Raw genomic sequence first — 13,933 nt, 5'->3', positions numbered from 1 at the left:
ACCTCCACCTTACAGTCATGGACCTGCAGCAATAATGTAAGAACACTACTAACTTTATTAGTCATTTCAACATAACCATGACAGAATCATTGATCTGTGATTGGTTCAAACTGTTTGATCTGAGTTTGATTTTTATTGACTTGTTTTCTTGCTAAGATCTGAACTCTGTAAGTTTAAGTGAAGTCAGTGCAGCAGAATCAGAGAGAAGAGCTGAGAACAAACTGAGTTCATTCAGAGACAGAAAAAACCGCTGATGATTGGCTGACCTGTCAGCGTTATGAGGCAGACACAATATCACAGAGGGATCAGCTGATCATATGGCTGTCAGAGAGAACTGATCAGTTATTGATGTTTGTGTTTGCAGAGGTCAGAGGTCACAGTCTCCAGCATCCAGCTGTGTGTCTGTGAGGAGTGACTGGTCCAGAAACAAACCTCCAGACTTCAGTGATGAACCTGCAGCAACAGTGAACTTCAATCATGGAGCTCAGCTGACCATGTAAGAGAGCTGCTGACTCAGAGTTCAAAGGTTGTTTCTATAAATGTTCTGCCAGTGACATCATAACTTAACCTAACACTGGTCTGTGTATGAAGTATCATTTAGTGGCAGTTGTTAAAGTTGTATAATGATGATGCTAGTTTGGGGTGTATTTTCCTGCTGATGCAAATGCATCTACTTTGCCCTTTGTCTGGTGCTTTGGACAAAGACGTCCAATGAAACTCAGAACAACACAGTTTGCACCACCAGCAGGCAGAGGAAGTGGCTGACATCCAGAAATCCTACCAGTGGCTGAACAAAGCTGGACTGAAAGACAGCACAGAGGCACTAATCATGGCAGCACAGGAACAAGCTCCGAGCACAAGACCCATAGAGCCCGGGGTCTACATGGCTCTTTTTGGGGGGGTTGTGTTGTATTAATAGTGACTTTGTTTCTTTGGACCTGACCAAAATCTTTTGTTTTTCAGTTCAGTTGCAACATTGACTAACACTAATGCAGGGGTCGGCAACCTGCGGCTCTTTAGTCCTTACAGTGCGGCTCCTCGTGGTTTGGGAAAATAAATTAGAAGTATTTAGCTGAAGTGTATTTTATTTATGTTCTTTTTTAACTTGTAGTTCTAAATTGGAAGATTATTGTGATATTGAAATATAAAAAGAAAATTATATTTTTTTATTTTTTCATCGCTCAAATAAGCGTCACACTCGCGGAAGCCGGTGTACCCGCCGAAACGCCGTGCATTTATCGAGACTTTCAGCCCCAGGTAGGCCAGTTATGGATCTTCGGATCCACATTATGTCAGCAGCTGTTCTCCACCGTGAACTATGTTAAAAACAAACACCGCTCACGCCTCACAGACGACAGCTTACAGTCCTGTAAAGATGAAAGTGACTTCGTACAGCCCCGACCTGCAGACGCTGTGCGCAGAGGTTCAGGAGCAGAAGTCCCGTTGTAAACATATCACGGCAGACCCGACGATGTTTGCATGAACACGCTTTTCAGCTTCTCTTTATTGACCACTTTTCACACACGGTTGCTGTACGCACACAGCCGGCTGTAGCTTTGCAGCTCACAGCCCGACACACAACAGCACAGACGTTAAGGCGGCGAGGCGTGATTGCGGGTGCCGCTCAGGTGCGTCCGCCTCCCCTGCAGCGGCGCTGCAGACCACGCCCCGCCACACACATTAACCAGGTAAAATACATATTTAGGCAGAATTTTGCAAATATCTATTTTTCATCTTTCAGCAGCATCGAGCTTTTTTTCCAATTACTTTTTAAAAGTCAGGTCAAGGCTCCAAAAGCCCAAAGGAGATATAAGGGTGGCGGCTCACAGCAGTTTTTGTTTGCTACATCATTTTAGTTCAGCTGGGTGTCTTTCCTTTGGTTATATTTCTTTAAGAGTTCAAATGTGTTCATTACATAAATAACCTGTAATTTTCTCTGTAGCACTTCATGGATTTCATAAGCAACACACCTTAGTTGTTCACACAAAGCATAAAGGTAAAAAACAGTATATACAGTGTTATCTTCATTCTAGATGTCAAAAAGTATTTGTGGCTCCCAGTGTTTTCTTTTGCGTGGAAACTGGCTCCAAATGGCTCTTTGGGTCCTGAAGGTTGCTGACCCCTGACCTAATGGTATATTTTTTTTAGCTGGATCGTTCTATAAAAACATGAATCAAATCTGAGAAAAGTTTCCACCTGACCTGTTGAATGTTATTGAAGCCAGAAGTTTGCCTTCATACTGTGTTTCTTGCATGCCTTTTGTGGTGTACTAATTGATGTGAAATGAATGCAATGTGGTTGTGTTTGCAGAGGTCAGAGGTCACAGTCTCCAGTATCCAGCTGTGTGTCTGTGAGGAGTGACGTGTCCAAAGACAGACCTCCATATTTCAGTCATGAACCTGCAGCAACAATGTTCTTCAATCATGGAGCTCAGCTGACCATGTAAGAGAGCTGCTGACTCATTTACGGGTGTTTGAAATTCTGTGACCACTTTGTAATTTTAGTTTATATTTTAAAAGTGTTTTTATTTGTAGTTGCCTGTATTTTTATTACACTGTGTGTAACGTGGTGGTTTGTGCTGTTTGGGATCGTTTTGGTGTATTTGTGTCAGAACATCAGATAAATGATTTCATCACATTTTAAAAGAAAGTATCAGGATAATAATCTGAACTGAGTCATCAGAAATAGAAAGATGGTCTCAACAGGCCACTGAGCTGATCTCCAAAGAAATGCAGAAGATTGAAGAGTCCGAGGCTGTTTATTTGTCACAGGCATCGTCATACACGTACAACACAGTGAAATGTGCTGAGCTGCTCCTGTGACTGGACAAAACATTAGAAACAATCATTAAATGAAATAATGAAACATTGTGCAGATGTAATGTTAAAGTGCTTTGTGCCACATTAGCACAGCATGTACTGACAGAGCAGTGCAAGCAGAACAAAGCAAATGAGCAAAGTGATGTAAACAGAGTAACTGAACAGAGTGAGCAGAGTAATATCAGCAGTAATGAAGCAGCAGGATCAGTGTAGCAGCGTGTGACGTCATAATGAATCAGGTATGATCTGAAATATGACAGTGAGACAAGAACATGATGTAAGGTCCTGTTTAAACCCTGATGGTGATGCTATGAGGGGAGCATGTTCTGATTTAGGACTTGGCTGGTCTGAGGATAGAAGCTCCTCTCTGTTTGTGTCCTGATGGTGCAGAAGCTTCTGCCTGATTGTAGAAGGAGCTGAAGCCAGCATCATCCCAGAGGTGAAGCTCCTCTGTGTGCAGACCTGAGGTCAGATTCCTCCAGGCTGATGTTCAGGATCTACAGAAACGTGTGGTTGTAGTTATTGCTGCACTGTGTGCTGACAGCAGATACTCAGAACAAAGCGCTGCACACGTGTTCTTTACAAACATCTGTACATAGAAAATATGGATCATGGCAGTGAATGAACACGTTTCTGTCATTTGTTTCATTGGCTTCTTTTTTCTGCCTGTGTTCATGTGATTAATGTCTAACACATAAACAGGTTTGTAATCAAACATCACATCATCAGGGAGGCATCATGAAACAAAGTTACTGCTGGAGGCTGAACTCAATTTGGTGGCAATGTTCAAAAATATCACTCAGATCATTTCAAAGCTTTTAGTTCTTCTTCTTCACTTCTGTAAAAGAATAGAAAGGAAATCAGAACCCAGAAGTTCACTTCCTGATGACTGAACTCTTTCAAAATAAAGCTGAAAGCTCTGAATGTGACACCGCTGCTCCACCACAGTTTTTAGAGGAGGTCAAAGGTCAGTTGAAAGTGATGGATCCCAAACTTCCAGTACATCCAGTGAAGGACATAATCAGCTCTGTGATGAAGGCTTTTACTGTGGAGTTTGTAGGCTGATCACTCTGTGTTTAATAAGACAGGCAGGAACAGCAAAGGAAACTTGGATTCTGAACTCAAACACAAGTTTCTCCACTTTGACTTTTCTCTGTGACCATCAGAGCTTCTGCACAGTGTCATCAAATCTGGATGTTTGTCACTGACAGTCAATGATTTTAGTGATAAAGAAATGTGTTCACAGAGGGAGGAAGAGGAGTGGTGTCTGTGAGGAGGAGCAGCTGTCCTGCTGTGCTTTGTGTCAGGACGTCCTGAAGGATCCAGTCTCTACCAGCTGTGGACACTGGTTCTGCAGACAGTGCATCTCCTCATACTGGGACCAGTCTGCTTCATCAGGAGACTGGTCCTGTCCCCAGTGTGGAGAAAGATCCAGAAGCAGAGCTGGACTGCAGACAGCCAGTCAGAGCAGCTGTGTACAAAGTAAGACTGAACATCTGTCTGCTGATGGACTCATTTCTGAAAACTGGACTTCTTGTTGTTGTTCAGACATTGAAGAGTTTTCTGTCTGTTTTTCTTTCTTTCAGCAGATGTTGGTCTGCAGGAGGTTTTAGATGAACATAAGATCAGTCTGAGGAGGAGATGTGAACGTGTGACTGAAGGAAGTGATGAAACAGGAAGTAGAACCCTCCTCAACAGGATCTACACTGAGCTCTACATCACAGAGGGACAGAGTGAAGAGGTTCATAGCCAACATGAGGTGAGGCAGCTGGAGACAGCTTCCAAGATGGACGCCCTCCATGACACTCCAATCAGGTGCCAGGACATCTTTAAAGCCTTACCTGACCAACAGAGACCCATCAGAGTGGTTCTGACCAACGGCGTGGCTGGTGTTGGAAAAACCTTCTCAGTGCAGAAGTTCACTCTGGACTGGGCAGAGGGCTTGGAGAACCAACATGTCAGTGTGGTGGTTCTGCTTTCATTCAGGGAGCTGAACCTGATCAGAGAGGAGCAGTACAGTCTTCTGGAGCTGCTCCATGTTTTCCATCCAACATTACAGAAGGTCACAGCAGAGAAGCTGGCTGTCTCTCAGCTTTTGTTCATCTTTGACGGCCTGGATGAAAGCAGACTTTCATTGGATTTCACCAACAGGAAGCTGCTGTCTGATGTCACACAGAAGTCATCAGTCAGCCAGCTGCTGACAAACCTCATCCAGGGGAATCTGCTTCCCTCGGCTCTCGTCTGGATAACTTCCCGACCTGCAGCAGCCAATCAGATCCCTCCTACATGTGTTGACAGGCTAACAGAAGTACGAGGCTTCACTGACGCCCAGAAGGAGGAGTACTTCAGGAGGAGATTCAGTGATGAAGAGCTGTCCAGCAGAATCATCTCCCACATGAAGACATCCAGGAGCCTCCACATCATGTGTAGAATCCCAGTCTTCTGCTGGATCACTGCTACAGTTCTGGAGCACATGTTGACTACAGAGCAGAGAGGAGAGCTGCCCAAGACCCTGACTGACATGTACTCACACTTCCTGCTGGTTCAGACAAAGAGGAAGAAGAACAAGTACCACGAGGGACATGAGACGAGTCCACAGGAGCTGACGGAGGCTGACAGGGAAGTTCTTCTGAAGCTGGGGAGGCTGGCGTTTGAACATCTGGAGAAAGGAAACATCATGTTCTACCAAGAAGACCTGGAGCAGTGTGGTCTGGATGTGACAGAGGCCTCGGTGTACTCAGGAGTTTGTACAGAGATCTTCAAAAGAGAGTGTGTGATCTTCCAGAAACCAGTCTACTGCTTTGTTCATCTGAGCATCCAGGAGTTTCTGGCTGCAGTCTACATGTTCCACTGTTTCACCAACAGGAAGTCAGAGGTGCTGAAGGACTTCCTGGGAAAAAAATACAGAGTCCTCTCTGGATGATTTCCTTAAACGAGCCATGGAGAAATCCCTCCAGAGTAAAAATGGCCACCTGGACCTGTTTGTCCGCTTCCTTCATGGCCTCTGTCTGGAGTCCAACCAGAGACTCTTAGGAGGTCTGCTGGGTCAGACAGAGAACAGTCCAGAAACCATCCAGAGAGTCATCAAGAATCTAAAAGAAAGGAAGGAAGACAAAATCCTCTCCTGACAGAAGCATCAACATCTTCCACTGTCTGATGGAGATGAACGACCTCTCAGTACATCAGGAGATCCAAGAGTTCCTGAAGTCAGAGAACAAATCAAAGGAACTCTCTGAGATCCACTGCTCAGCTCTGGCCTTCATGCTGCAGATGTCAGAGGAGGTTCTGGATGAGTTGGACCTGAAGAAGTACAAAACATCAGTAGAGGGACGACTGAGACTGATTCCAGCTGTGAGGAACTTCAGAAAGGCTCGGTGAGTCCAGATGTGATCATTAATATTATCAGTTGGTGATAGTTTAGTTACTCAGTCATAAACTGCAATCATTTCTTATTTGAGGTCACAGTAGGGCTGCCACAAACAATTATTTTTGTGATTATTTGACTAATCAGATCAAAAATAAAACATACAGCTTATTGCACCAGCATGCATCTGCTGTTATATAACTATCATTAGCTTACAGCTTAGAGTTTTTAAGGTATGTGCTAACTAAAAATAAAGACCAGATGATAGTTTATTAAACTTTTAATGAAATTTGCAGATTGTAGCAACAAACAGAAAGGCCCCCAAAATGTGTGCCGAGTTCTTCAGTGTGATTTCTCCACGGTGAAAGCACACTCTGCTCCACATAGTTATGAAGATCTTGATTAACCACATTAGCTTCACATTAGTAACTTTGTCCTCGACAGCTCGGCCATCTTCAGAACCTGCCCAGAAATTGAACTGCACATGTGCACTGGCTCCAGACGTGGGGTTGTCCTGCATAGTCAGTGGTGTCAGTAGATCATTAAGTAAAATAATATGTTACTAGATTCCTTTGAAAGAGCAACCATGGACGACAAAGCTGGGCGGAGTCTGCTCTAAGACACCAAATGAGCAAATGTTTGCTGACCTGTATCAGTGATCACCTTTTTGTTGGCCTGGTCCCCCAGTCCTCCCACTCCCCCCGGTCCTCGGTGGATGCTGTCACTTCCTCTGACACTGGCTCACCATTTATGTTGTGTCAAAAATCAAACGTGAAGATCTAATTTACTCTAAACTCTCTGACTGTTACTAATATAGTCATAAAATATGCAACAACCACTGGAGATGGAGATGAAGCTTCAACTTGCATAAAATAGTTTATTAAAATCAGTTTGAATAAACCCAAGGCTCAGAGCAAAAGAGACAAAAGCGCCCCCAAGTGGTCAGACAATAGACGAACAGAATAAACCCTATCAAAGACAAACACGCTGGAAGCATCTTTTCTAACACTCCAGTATTTATTAGCATTTATTATAAATTTATTGTGACTTTGAAGACGTTCAGTGTTTCCTTTGGTATAACGGAGGTCTGACTACAGTCCAGTAAACACACTGATTAGGATTATAGATTAAACTGCAGTAATACTTTCACAGTGTGCAGTGATGCACAGGTCCGAGTGGTTTTACACTGAAATTCTCAACAACAGGAAACTATAAGAATTTGTTACTCTAATAATAAACATAGAAGAAGAAAAACATTTTTCATTTAGAGTTGATGAATATAAATGAATTTGAACTTTACAAACCAATCAAAGATAAACTGATCCATGTGAGTTTATAACAATATTCAAAGGCTGCTGCTGGACACAGACAGGTAACATCATTTTGACTTGCTGTCACATGGATCTGGAGTCATAAACACTGAAGCGCTGAACATTAATACAAGTCTGTTTCTGCCAACTAGTGATAAACCTGCAGACTAATGGCTCAGAAAGCTAAAAGGAGCCAATCATTTCTGTGTTTAGTTCCCCTGAAATCAGATGTGATATCAGCAGCTGTGAGTTCATTCATCATTATTGTCCAGTGATGAGATTTCTGCTCCGTTTGGTGACAGTCAGCAGATTTTTCCTGAGTGTGTACGTGAACAGTCGTACCTGACAGCAGCAGGTAGCAAACAGAGATCGTCTTTCCAGCTGGAACTCTTCACTGAGCTGAGCTCATTCAAAATGTTCTGGATTCAAGACAGGAAACAGTCCACATGTGTGTCTTCACTCTGACTCTGGATCAGATCTCAGTGACAGACTGTGGACATTATGGAAGCCTAAATGTGACACCATCTTCCTCCTTCATCTGCAGATTAAAGCCAAACAAAGATTCTCATTAAAAGTCTGCAGGTCTGAGAGAGACTCAATCGTTGTGTCATGTCAAACACAGTAAGAGGAGCTGAAGCACAGATGTGAAGAGCAGATGTTCATCAGATTATGACCTCACTCTGTTTTGTCTTCATATACATTCAGTCTGTGTTTATAATGCAGACTTTCTGCTTTTATAATAACACATTTTGTATTTTCTATGATCACAGACTGGCTGACTGTGGACTCTCAGGGACTCATTGTGAAGTTGTGGCCTCGGCTCTGAAGTCCATCCCCTCCCATCTGACAGAACTGGACATGAGTGAGAACAAGCTGCAGGATTCAGCAGTGAAGCTTCTGTGTGCTGGACTGGAGAGTCCAAACTGTCGACTGGAGACTCTGAGGTGAGTTCACTGACTGCAGCTGTTGTTGTTTTTCTATATTTCTGATCTTTGATATTTGAAACGTTCTTTAGTTCCTAAATGTTCAGGATGTGTCTGAAGACAAATGTGAAGAAGTTTGAGTGCTTTCAGAAATGTTGTGTCTTTCCAAACGACTGAACAACAGTTTTTCCTCTTGGCTCCAAATAGAAGTTACAGACTTGAGCAGGGTTCATTTAAAGGCTGACAGAAGTGGAGTGGTGACGGGGAGATGTTTGACAGGACAGCTTTTCAGCCTCCACAGGTTCATGTTGTGCTCCATCAGTCAGTGAAGATGAAGTCAGTACTGGTGAGGCTGTAGAGTGTGTGAGGGATGTGAATGAGGCTGTTGGAGATCTGATGATAGCAGATAAAAACAGGCTGCAGAGACTTTGAGCTTGTGTGGAAACAGACAGAGAAAAGAAAGACATGAATGTCAAAGCTAATAAAGGTGAAGTTAGGAGCTGTGATGATGTTCATGTATCAGAAGCTGATCGGGCTGCTACAGAGACGACCCACACAGCTGCTGTGGTGAGGTTTGTGTTAAAGCAGAGGAACACAGGCCCACACATGACAGCAAAGCAGGTTTCAGGCTCTGTGAGAGGATTTCAAACAGAAGCTGGAGAAGAGAAAGGACTACAGAAAGAAGGCAGCTGAGACCAGTCCAAGTGTTTCCATGGAGCCCAGTCTAACATTCATTTATACACTAACGTACAGAAGTGAACGGGAAAATGAATCCATAGTTTCAAATGTAGAAATAGTTCTCAGTTCATTTACAGAGTTTAATACAGTTCATGAGGAAATGTTCAAAGCAGCAGCTGAGAAAAAATCTTCTTCACAAAGTTGGATCCAATTCCAATAGTTTGTGATGCACTTGAACGCAGCGTGAGCAGTTCACTGCCTAACCCCACAGAGACTGTCAGTCTGGACTTTTCTTTATTTCTATTGGCTGTCAGTGAGATTTCAGAGCAATCAGAGACTGTGGGTCTGTGTATGAAGTATAATTCATGTGCAGTTGTTGAAGTTGTAGAATGAGAAATAGCAGTTTGGGGTATTTCCTGCTTTCATTGTCCTGCTTGAAAATGTTTATTGACGTGTGAATTCATTCTTCAACGCTCGATTCTGCCTGAACAACGTGAAAACTTTGCTTATTTTTGTGTAACACAATTCAAAGCACTGAAGCATCGACTTATTTCATTATCCAACAATGAAAACAGGAAACACAGACAGCTGGCCTTCAAAGTAAAAGCTGCTCCTTTTGAAACATGTTGGTGGTAAAATGTAAGAAGAGCTGAAGCACATAAATGATCTACGTGCCAAAATATTAAACACAGTTGATATATTTGTGTGAGTGTTGTGATTCAGGTGTAGATGTAATAATGTACATATAGCAGAGTTTCCTCTTCTGGATCAGCTGATCAGAGTCAGGCCAATCAGCTCTGAGCATGCTCAGTCTGAGTTATGGAGCCACATACTATGATTCACCATGGCAACGGCATGAGCAGAGGCTCCGTGTGAATCCAGAGGAGCAGAAACATGAATGATGACAGTAGATGATTGTGTGAAAGTGCTGGAAGCAAATGAGTGTGTGATGTTCTTTCAGTGTTGCACTTTGTAGACGCTCCCTGAGCACTGGTCTCACAGCCAGCTGCACATAGAGACCAGTGTTGTTAGTCCAGGTCAGAAGATGACTTGTTGGAATGAAAATGAGCTTGTAGTTTGTCTGCTTTAATAATGTGACTGGAAAAAGGTGTTGGACTTCAAATATGTCCATTTCTGTCACACTTCACCTTTAAAAGTGAAGCCATGTGGTTCCTGGAAGGAAAAACACGACTTTTTCAAGTCTTTGTCCTGTTTTTATGAGAAATGTACGACTTTAATGTGAAACATTCAGAGTTTTTTCTCTTGTTGTGTTTGTTTGAAGCTGCTTCCTGTTGGCTTCAGCTGTTTGGAGTTTCCATTTTCTAAACTTCTACATTCTGAACCTTCTTCAGCTCTGAACAGATGATGAAACACTGAATGATTTCAAGCACTTTGTCTAATAAACTTACATCTTTCATTCTTTATACAGATTGAAGAGCTGTGATTTGTCAGATATTGGCCTTGAATATCTGGCAGCAGCACTGAAGTCCAACCCCTCGTATCCCACAGAGGTGGACCTGAGTGGAACCTACAGCAACCTGAAGGATTCAGGAGTGAAGCATCTGTGTGGTTTCCTGGAGAATCCACGAAGTCGATTTGAAACTCTGAGGTCAGTCAGCATGTTTTAGTTGTGCTGAGATGAATATGATGTGAAAGTTGTGCTGACACTAAACTGCAGACATCAGGCTGATATTATACTGATCCACACTGAGGATCTTCATGGTAAAGTCTGTTTTCTTCTTCTCTGGTTTAGTCCATTGACTGCAGCAGAACAATGTTCACATTTCAAACAGTGATGCTCAACGTATGGCCCGCGGCCCACACGCGGCCTGCCCACCTTTCCTAATTCAGAGAGAGGGGACCCTGATTAACTGTGTAGCTTCTTCCTCACAGTTCTAAGTATCAGACACAACAATGAATAATCCACAGCTGACTGTCTTTAGCAGGTCAAAGGTCACGGCACACAGCACTCTGTGAAACAGTTTGGAGCAGGAATTCTTGCACATTTACAAACTGACACTGCTGCACGGCATGCTGGGTAATGCTAGCTGCTCAGGTATGGGCGTGCTAACGGCTGTGAGGCTCTGTGGCTGCAGAACACTGAAGAAGAGAAAAGAGAGGTGGAGGATGAAGAAAAGAGGCGGAGATGAAGCAGAAGTTTAGCTCCAGAGAGGAAATGTTTCTGTGTGGGTGGGTGATAGGTTTGTAGCTTGAACCTATTCGCTGGAACGTTGAAGACAATATAATTACACAGCAAGCAAGACACGAAGTAGGCAAAGTTCTTCTTGTTACTCATTCAATTCAATTTTATTTATATAGCGCCAAATCACAACAAAAGTCGCCTCAAGGCGCTTCATAGATACAGAGAAAAACCCAACAATCATATGACCCCCTATGAGCAAGCACTTTGGCGACAGTGGGAAGGAAAAACTCCCTTTTTACAGGAAGAAACCTCCAGCAGAACCAAGCTCAGGGAGGGGCGGGGCCATCTGCTGGTTGGGGTGAGAGAAGGAAGACAGGATAAAGACATGCTGTGGAAGAGAGACAGAGGCTAATAACAGATATGATTCAATGCAGAGAGGTCTGTTAACACATAGTGAATGAGAAAGGTGACTGGAAAGGACAAACTCAATGCATCATGGGAATCCCCCGGCAGCCTACGTCTATTGCAGCATAAGGGAGGATTCAGGGTCACCTGGTCCAGCCCTAACTATATGCTTTAGCAAAAAGGAAAGTTTGAAGCCTAATCTTAAAAGTAGAGATAGTGTCTGTCTCCCGAATCCGAACTGGAAGCTGGTTCCACAGAAGAGGGGCCTGAAAACTGAAGGCTCTCCCTCCCATTCTACTTTTAAATACTCTAGGAACAACAAGTAGGCCTGCAGAGCGAGAGCGAAGTGCTCTAATAGGGTGATATGGTACTACAAGGTCATTAAGATAAGATGGGGCCTGATTATTTAAGACTTTGTATGTGAGGAGCAGGATTTTGAATTCAATTCTGGATTTAACAGGAGAAATCTGCTCTCTCTTTCTAGTCCCTGTCAGGACTCTTGCTGCAGCATTTTGGATCAGCTGAAGGCTTTTCAGGGAGTTTTTTGGACTTCCTGATAATAATGAATTACAGTAGTCCAGCCTGGACGTAATAAATGCATGAACTAGTTCTTCAGCGTCACTCTGAGACAGGATATTTCTAACTTTAGAAATGTTGCGCAAATGGAAGAACGCAGTCTTACATGTTTGTTTAATATGTGCATTGAAGGACATGTCCTGGTCAAAAATGACTCCAAGGTTCCTCACAGCGTTACTGGAGGCCAAGGTAATGCCATCCAGAGTAAGAATCTGCTTAGATACCATATTTCTAAGCTTTTCAGGGCCGAGTACAATAAGCTCAGTTTTATCTGAAATGAGAAGCAGAAAGTTATGCATGAGGGAGACCTGCCTGGAGCCAAGTGTCGTTCCCCATTGCACTCCTTTTATTGTGGTTACATGAATATGCATAGGGTCATTAACATATGACGTCTACATAGGTATACATGTGAACAAAGAATACTGTTTGTGTGTGTGTGTGTGTGTGTGTGTGTGTGTGTGTGGGGGGGGGTCAGAGTGTGACCCCATAAATGACTTCCCTAAACCTGCTGGTCTGGAAGTCCAACAGTTCATCTAAACAAAAGGCACTTAGCCTAAAACAGATATAGATACGTTTATCCTGCCATAAAACAATAAAACAAGGTACGACCTCTTCCCATGCTCCCAGGATGTAGGTGTGCATTCCAGTGTGGAATACACACCAAGCCTTTGCAGCCTGCTAAAGATCACACATCCTATCAGTACACAATTGATTATACACCTCTAAGCATATATGGTTAAATATTTCTAAGCATAAATGACAATCAACAATACAAAACCTAACAGCGGGGCTCAGGCAGCTCCGCCCACACAGTGACAGTGAAGCAGGTGAAGAGTAATAAATGAAGACGGCAGACAGGATTTGATAAGCTGATGTACAAACATGTAGAAACGGGTCCATACAGACTGAAGCGTGTCTCCTTTGCATCTTCCATATTTGATACTGAGAGTTTCCAGAAGAGCAAACATCAAACACGCCTCCAAACATGTGACGAGTCAGACTGACATCATTTCTACAGAGAACAGTGTGAGCTCTCAGCAGCTCACTTCAATAAGAAGGACAAAGTGCAGCAGGAATGACTAAACCCACTAACAGTCTGATATCCCCGTGTTCCTGTTGTTCTACAGCATCATCATTAATGCTGCTCCACCACCATCACTGCAGCTGACCAATCAGCTTCTGTCACGTCATGTGACGCTCTGTGACTCAGACTGGAGAAATGCTAAATGGCTAACCTGAAGCTAACCTGAGAAACAGTCAAAGTACTGATGATTCCTACAAAGTGTGTGTGTTCAGTATGAGATGAGTGTGAACGAAACCATGGAGGAGCGGGCCGTGGCTGCTCTCACACACGTTTGCTGCAGGGGCGGAGCTACAGAAATGTTCATAGGGGGCAAAATCAAAGCCATTATTGTTGACACATATGCAGCTGTTACATCCTGTAATATGCATTAAATATGGTTCAAATACATTAAATGCATTAAATATACATGTTTCATATAAATACAGTCTACAACTGTGTTTCCTTCAGCCCACATAAGGAAACAGTTGAGTCAGATAAAGACAGAAGGCCTTTTCCACGTCCCTCTGCTCAGTGTTAAAGTGCTGATGATGTTCAAGCTCAGGCAGCAGGAGGGATTTCTAAGCATCCTTCACTGATCCACAACAAAGGTCCAGAGTTTGATCCCTCCTAGTAGGACAGGAAACATACTGAT

General features: G+C 43.3%; 1 protein-coding gene and 1 pseudogene across 1 annotated transcript in view; both read left to right on the top strand.

The window, feature by feature from the left end:
• Positions 1–13,933, top strand: part of LOC146606970 (NACHT, LRR and PYD domains-containing protein 12-like) — a 109,008-nt gene that overhangs the window by 70,775 nt on the left and 24,300 nt on the right. The gene's annotated exons all lie outside the window — the stretch shown is intronic.
• On the top strand, positions 4,034–13,457 carry LOC146606972 (protein NLRC3-like; annotated as a pseudogene).

Source organism: Diplotaxodon limnothrissa, unplaced genomic scaffold (assembly GCF_057381915.1).
Source record: "Diplotaxodon limnothrissa isolate DT_005_m unplaced genomic scaffold, D_limnothrissa_male_GT1.1 unmapped_scaffold_1, whole genome shotgun sequence".
Classification (NCBI taxonomy): domain Eukaryota; kingdom Metazoa; phylum Chordata; class Actinopteri; order Cichliformes; family Cichlidae; genus Diplotaxodon; species Diplotaxodon limnothrissa.
The sequence above is the reverse complement of the archived record's forward strand: the minus strand, read 5'-3'. Positions and strand labels throughout refer to the sequence as shown.